We start from the raw sequence: 8068 nt of genomic DNA, 5'->3' as shown, positions 1-8068 counted from the left end.
CGGGGCCGCTCCCCATTCCCAGCCCGGGGTGCGGGGCCGCTCCCCACTCCCAGCCCGGGGTGCGGGACCCTTCCCCACTCCCAGCCCGGGGTGCGGGACCCTTCCCCATTCCCAGCCCGGGGTGCGGGGCCGCCCCCCACTCCCGGCCCGGGGTGCGGGGCCGCCCCCCACTCCCAGCCCGGGGTGCGGGACCCTTCCCCATTCCCAGCCCGGGGTGCGGGACCCTTCCCCATTCCCAGCCCGGGGTGCGGGGCCGCTCCCCCTCCCGTCCTGGGGTGCGGCCGCGGGGTCCCAGTCCCGGCATGCGGGGATGCGCTGGGTATCCAGGAGGGGCAGAGCAGCGCTGGGAGATGGGGGACTCCCCCCAGAGCGGGGTTAGTCCCAAAGAGACAGGGGTCATCCTGCTACCGACAGGGACTACCCCGTACAGAGCCGGGTCACCCCCTTTATAGCCTAACTACCCCCCTACAGAGCCGGGTCACCCCCTTTATAGCCTAACTACCCCCCTACAGAGCCGGGTCACCCCCTCTGTAGCCTAACCACCCACCTGCAGAATGGGGTCACCCCCTCTATACCCGAATTACCCTCCAACAGAGTGAGGCCACTCTGTCTATACCTGAATCACCCCCTTACAGAGCCATGTCACCCACCACAGGACCAGGGGATGCTGGTTTGGACTAGGGAGTTTCATCCCCAGCGCTGGCACAGGAAAAGAATCCCCATCCCCATCCCCAGGGCAGGGACAAAGCCAAAGCAAACCCTGCAGAACCCCCTGTTTGATCCCACATGGCCCCCAGGGCATTTCACAGGTGATGTGAGTTTGTTCCCTGGTCTGTTTTTCAGGAGCTGTGCTGGGCTTTCAGCTGGTTTTGGTTTCATGAACAGAATAAGGAATGCCTCTCCTCTTCCCAAATCCATGCCCATTCCAGCACAACCTCAGCTTAGAGCCCTCATCCACAGCTTTTTCCCAAAGTGGTGATTTTCAGCAGCGGTGATTCACAAGATTGCCTTAATGCTGGGGTAGTGATGGCTCTTCAGAGCTGGAAAAAGCAAAATTTGGGACAAAACCTGAATCCTAGAGAGGCATTACCCCTCTAGCAGGTAGGCAACCTGCAGAAGCACCACCACGGGAGATGTGGAGGTTGTCCCCCAGCCCCAAGCTGATGTGCCAGGGGAGCACAGACTGCCCCAGCTCTCCCTGAGCTCTGCAGTCCATGGTCCCCGAGCTCCCTGCAGAGCTTCCCCGGGCACAGAGGATGCTCAGTGTGTCTAAGGAGGCTCTGCCACCATTCTTGGCTCTTGCCACCCAAGCTGTCAGACTCCTGGTGCAGCAGGGACCCTTCTGCAGGCCCCTGGATTGTCTCTGTCCATCGGGATGTGTGACTTTTGTCCTGCAGCATTCATTTCCCTGGCAGCGAAACTCATTCCCAAGCACTAACTTAATTGTTCTCATCAGCAGTTCCAGCCTATTGATACTTTTCTGTCCCTCTTAAATGATGAGAATAATCAGTGTTTTTATAGCACATCTGCTGTTTTTGAGATGGTATCGCTCGTAGCACTCCTTTAATCTATACAGAGGGAAACAGTTGTATTTAATTAATTGCTCCCCAAATAAACTGATCACCTCCAGCAATTCCAGCGCACTTTACACGCAGTTCAAAAGCCTGTGTAGAGCTCTGAAAGGAAAAGCACTCACTGGGTTGACAAGAAATGAAGGTGAGGGGAAAAAAACACAGTTTGTCTTTAAAGAGTCTACTTAAGACTATTATTATTTAATTATTCTATCAAATCACTTAACACTGAACTGTGTTGTGGTGGCTGTAGAGTTTTTCTTCAAGGTTGCTTGAACCACGTGCAGAAGATGTTGAAGGGCTGGGCTTTAAAAAAAACCCAACCAATTTTAGCTTTTTATTACTTGTGCAGGTCAAACGTCATCGTCTGGCAATTTGTCACTGCATCCTTGCTCAGAAATATGAACGATAGAGGTTCTCTGCTTGGCCCATTCATTTTGGTTTCAATGCCTGGCCTCAGGTACTGCAATAAACATCCTCCTTGCTTCCCAGGGAGATGTCAAAGCAATTCTCACGGAGCTGAGCCCAGGATAAGAAGCAAGAAAAAGCAATGTTATAACAAGGACTTAGCAAATGCTTGGGCTGCCTTGAGAGAGTACAGATCTTGTTTTTTGGACTTTAACATGAGGGTTGCTTACCCTAAGAGCCAGTCTGGGAAATCAGAATTCTGTGAAGGAGAAAAATGTTTTTATAATGTATTTCTGTATTGCACTGAATGTACAAGACCTCTGTGGTGAGCACGGTCTGGCCGTGTCAGGGGCTGTACAAACACGGATTCCCCAGACTTTGCAACAGAAATTTTTACAGAAGGGAAGTGCTAATTAGCATCCACAGTTTGGGAGCCAGTTGATAGCCTCGAGACCTGGCAGCTGGCCAGCCACAACTTTCATCAACCCCAACATTTGGGAAGTGTCCTGTGCCTGCCAAGTCTGTGGGATAAACAGACCCAGCAGCAGCCAGGAGCAAAATAATCTGTGGGTTTTAAGTGCAGTGCTCAGGTTGTGCTCACCTGCTTCCCTCCACCACCACCTGTGGGTTATTCTCAGTGTCAATTCTTTGGTGGTTTTGTGCCCTCCCACTCCTGCAACCCCAAATTCTTGGTTTTCTCCTTTGACTCCGAACATGGCACCAAACTGCCCAGGAATGTTTTATGATCTTCCCATCACTTAGAATCCAAGGCCGCTCTCTAGGGTTTTTTTTGCCTCACCTCCAGCTTGCACCATCCCCAGGGCAGGTTCCCCTTTGGTTTTCCTGACCCTGGAGGAATCTTCCACCTGAGAGTGATCTGTGAGCACAACCCACAACCAAACCTGGGCACTGCTGGGAGCAATGGGCTGCTGGAACACTGCCCAGCTCCCACTGTGTTTTCCCAGTGGAACACACCAGCCTGGGGGATGCTGGTTATGTTTTTACCTCCAAAATCCTTTGGCAACTGCAGTTTGGTGGATGTGACACACACCAAGCGTGTGGCATTCCAGAGATGCAATAAAATACACACTCACCTGAAATACAGCAGCTAAAAGGCTCTTAATATTGCTAAAGGATCCCACTGGTCGTGCAGGGCTCTGTTCCAAGAGGAAAACACAGAGTTAGGGCTCTATAATCCAACTCTGCACGTGGCAGACCCTGGCAGGGGGTTCAGGTACAGTGACAACACAACCTGCCAAATTCCCTCCTTTCCCATTCCTAAGGACAGAGCCTTTTCCTCAGCTTTTCTCTGGCATTTATTTGTACCTGAAGCTCCCTGGCAGTAACAGGACCCCGTGTGTACAGCTTTGAGGAGGAGGCTGCAGCAGGATGCTCTGAGGCTCAGCTCACACCCTCTGGTCCTCATGGAGGGACCAGGTGCTTTTCTCTGCCTCTTCCCCACGATTATGGAGGTTCCTTCTCTCGGATGGTCTCTGAGCTGATCCCAAATATTCATGGCAGCAGCCTGAAAAGTCCCCAGTGCCTCCTCCTCCTCTCTCTGCAGCACCTCAGTCACCTTCGCTGGATTTAATTGCAGAATTTTATATTGCTGAGAACAGCAGCGATTCCCAGCTTTGTGCTCTTCCACAGCCACCTCTCTGCACCTGCTTTAGCCCCCCACGATGTCAGAACCACCTGGCTTTTAACACAGCCCCAACAACTGCCCCAAACTGGGACCTTGCTTGGTGTCCCCCTTGCATCCAGTGCCATGGCTTTAGGCAGGAGCTGAAGGTGCCCTGGGGACACATCTGCCACGTGTCACTCTGAGAGGTGTCTGCCCGTGAAGGTGACAACCTCAGGTGCCAAAGGATGAATCTGACTAACAGATTAATCCTTCCATGGGGGATTAATCCTTCCATGAGTATCTGGGCAAGGTTGGGAAAAGGGCAGAGCCTTTTGTCACAGCCTTGGAAATCCAAGGATTCCTGGAAACACCTTCCCCTTCAAGCTTCCTGAGATTGTCAAGAGGTTTGTAGGGTAAACCCTCCCTGTACAGAAGCCACATTGAGTTTTCCAAAGGAAATCTCATTTATCCACAATTTCTAATCTTTATTTGTCCTTATGCTAAGCTGTCTATCGCAAACCTCAAGCAGCAGGGCCTGCAGCCTTTGCCATCCAATGCTCCAGCCCTTTTCTAAGCTGATGAAGCTGCATCTCCAAACTCCTCAGGCTCTCTTGGCCCCGTGTCCTCTTCTGGATCTGCTCCTCTCCATGCTGCTCCAGCCTGCTGTGGGATCCTCAGGAAGCAGCTCAGTGCCAGCAAATGAGGGCCAGAGGAAGAGCAAGAAGAAAGGCTGGCACCAAAGAGCAGAGACCCGTGAAGGAGGGCTCAGCACCAATCCACCCCCTGGAAAATCGTGTGGCAGGCAGCCCTGGAGCCATGCCCACAGCATATTCCAGCTCCTTTTGCTGTTATTTCCAACCAAAGTGGGGAAGAATTCTCCCCTGCCATTGCAGAGGTGGGAGAGAACTCTTCAGGGAAATTAAGAGTGGTCTTGTGGAATTAGGGATGGCTGGTAATGGAGGAGTGCAGTTAGGTTCTGTGTCTGAAGAGGGAAAAATGGGATTTGGTGTGGTTTTTAAATGATAAAACAGATCTTTCCTTGTGGAATTTGGGATTCTCCACCACAGGTCGGGTGATGAAACTTGGAAAGGTTTTGGCTTGGATTCACAGGGAGAGAGAGAGGAGAGAAAACAAGTGGATGGATGGATGGATGGATGGATGGATGGATGATGGATGGATGGATGGATGGATGATGGATGGATGGATGCAGGGATGGATGGATGATGGATGGATGATGGATGGATGATGGATAAATGGATGGATGGATGGATGGATGATGGATGGATGGATGATGGATGGATGGATGGATGGATGGATGATGGATGGATGATGGATGGATGATGGATAAATGGATGGATGGATGATGGATGGATGGATGGATGGATGGATGATGGATGGATGGATGGATGGATGGATGGATGATGGATGGATGGATGATGGATGGATGGATGCAGGGATGGATGCAGGGATGGATGGATGATGGATGGATGATGGATGGATGATGGATAAATGGATGGATGGATGGATGATGGATGGATGGATGGATGGATGGATGGATGGATGATGGATGGATGGATGGATGGATGGATGGATGGATTGATGATGGATGGATGGATGGATGGATGGATGATGGATGGATGATGGATGATGGATGGATGGATAATGTATGGATCGATGATGGATGGATGGATGGATGGATGGATGGATGGATGGATGGATGATGGATGGATGGATGGATGCTCATCCATGGTGGAAAGCATCTGGAAGGGCAGGAATGAGCTGACACAGCCACGGGCTGGCAATGTCACCACAGGTGAACATGGAGAGTGGGAAAAGGGAGGCACTGGTGGATACTGGGAGCTTGGGGTTGCACCTGCTGGGGGAAGAGTCATCACCACTGGGAGGACTGGGCCAAGCTTCCCATGCCTCTCCTGCAGAGCAAGGCTGGAGCAGAGTTGATCCTGCCTGGAGCATCTTTTGCGGGGACACGTGAATCTGTGTTCCAATGCGTGGAGATGGTTATTGCAAAGCCACTTTATTTCTGGTGTTGTTATTGGCAGGGGAGTGGGAGTGCAATACAATTTTAGCCACCCTGATGTCTCTGTGTCCCTTACATCCCACCTCCCTTCTAGAGCAGCTTTTTCCTCACATTACACGATCCTTTCGGCTGTACAAAAGGGACTTTTTGCACCTGAAATGGTAAAAAATGAGCTGGTCCTGCAGAGCAGGGTCAGGAGTGGGCAGTCCTGGGAGAGTTGATGCCTGTGTGTCCCCACCACCATCACCAGCCCTGGTCCCAGCAGGAGGCAGGATTTACTTGCATATGGCAGGAACAGGGGATGACCAAGATCTGTGTGAGGCTCAGTGAGGATGGACTTGCTCGTGGAGAAGGATGACAGTCACACCAGGAGCTTCAGGATCCCAGCCCTCAGGCATGAGCAGAGCAGGAACAGCCCAGCCAGCAGCACCTTTTTGTTCATTTAAAAACATCCCATTGAAGATCAAGGTGACTCTCCAGAGCTCCTGAGTCGGAGACCACCCCTCAGATAAACTCCACTTCCCAAAGCTCACTCAAACCTCTCCCACCTCCCACTGCCACTATCCCCTGGATCACACAAGACTTTATAAACACACCCAGAGAACGCTTTTGTCTCTTCCTGTCCTTTTCAGATATTTTGGGTATTTGTGGCAATCTCTCCTGTTTATATAACAAAGCCACAGCCCAGTGTTTGTGACACCATATCCATGGAAACCCTAATATAGCATGCACAGGCGAGGAGATCTCATTAGGTGCCTCAGCTGCGGCAGCACTGGGGAGGGAATTTCTCTGGGATGCTCTGCTCACCCAGCCTGGAGCACCTGGCAAGGCAGTACCACCTCCCAAAGAGCAAATAATGCATTCCTTTGGGTAATTTTGGCCTTCCTCCTGCTGTCCCATCACCAGCTCACAGTGGCTTAGCCCAGACACCCACCTTTGGCTCTGCAGATTTGTGGGTGCATGGCTGGAGCAGGAGGAGAGGCAGAAGGGATGGAGCTTCTCAGTCAGGGCAGTGCTGTCCTCACCTTCAGTGCCAGAGCAGGAGCAGAGACTGAGCTGTAAAGAGCTGCTCAGGTCCAGTTCTGTCCCTAATTTGGGGCAAGTGGCTCTGTGGGGAGGTCTGGGGCTGGTTCCCCTTTGGATGTGATCCTCATGGGGAGCGAGGAAAAAGTTTTCTTCCACGGTGTAAAACAAAGAAAATCTGGTCCTGAGGAAGGCAAAACAGGCTGGGAGATAGCAAGAAACTGGAACAAGCAGAGGCTTGGCAAGGGAGATGCTACAGCATTTGGGCTGTAAGGCATGAACTCAGGGCAAGGAGGAAGGAAAGGCTCTTCCCACCCATCCCTACGGGATCACAGTCACCTCCAAGTGTCCAGGGCCATTCCCACCCATCCCTGCTGGATCAGTCACCTCTAAGTGTCCTGTCCTGGCTGGCACGTGGCACATCTGTGAATTAAAACAGCCCAGGCTGCTGTCACATGTGGAATTTCCCTGTAAAACCTCACAGCTCGCTGTGGCCCAGGTGACACAGGGACACTAAAGCTACTTTAGAGAGGGCAGGCACTCACCTGTACCCCTGCTGGACAATTGAAACTCAGATTGGCAGCCCCAGTGCCCTTCTGGAGCAGAAAAACCCCAATGAGCAGCCTGCAGATCCCTTCTCATTCAGTATGGGAACAGGACTGGGCAAAGGGATCCTTTGGGAAGGATGATAAACAATCCTCCCCACCTTGGGGTGTGATGGAACAGATCCTGTGAGTCCTGGGGCTGTTCCACGGCCCTGATCTGCTGGCTGAGGGCTGGATTTGCCCAGAGGAATGGCCCACATTGACCCCTGCGGGGTCACCAAAAGGTGAGCATCTCCCTGTGCGCCAGCCCAGCTCTCCCCTGCTCACACACGGCTCCAGCCTGAGTCAGACACTGCCAAACCTCAGCAGCACCCGGGCAAATTCGATCCTGGGGCTGGACAGGGCTGTGGGTAGCAGAGCCCCCGGGGCACGGAGAGCTGCACCGGCCGCGGGAGCAGACAGAAAGCTTCCTCCCCTCCCCTCCCCTCCCTGCCCTTGCCCAAATTGAATTTCCATTTCTGTTAGCGAGGCAATGGATTATAGCTCGGAGGGCTGCTGCCTGCTTCAGCCCCTAATTCGGCGCATCAATTGTGTTTAAAGTCCGTACCTGTAAGGCAGCCTTTGTTCCAGGCGGGCAGCCCTCGCTGCTCCCCGGCTCCCTGCCCGGCACTGCCGCTCCCAGGGCTCTGGAAGCCACCGCTGGCCACCAGCTTTGTGTGGCGATGGAAAACCACGGCCTTTTGTCACCAGGAGGGTTTGGGTGTTTGCTCAGCAGCACCCGGTGCTGTCGGGGCGTTCAGCACCCAGCCCAAACCAGCCCTGCCCTGGGGCTCTCAGCCCGCTCCAGGTGCTCCTGGAC

The sequence above is a fragment of the Anomalospiza imberbis genome, chromosome 21 (genome assembly GCF_031753505.1).
Source record: "Anomalospiza imberbis isolate Cuckoo-Finch-1a 21T00152 chromosome 21, ASM3175350v1, whole genome shotgun sequence".
Taxonomy (NCBI): Eukaryota; Metazoa; Chordata; class Aves; order Passeriformes; family Viduidae; genus Anomalospiza; species Anomalospiza imberbis.
Note: the sequence above shows the minus strand (reverse complement) of the source record.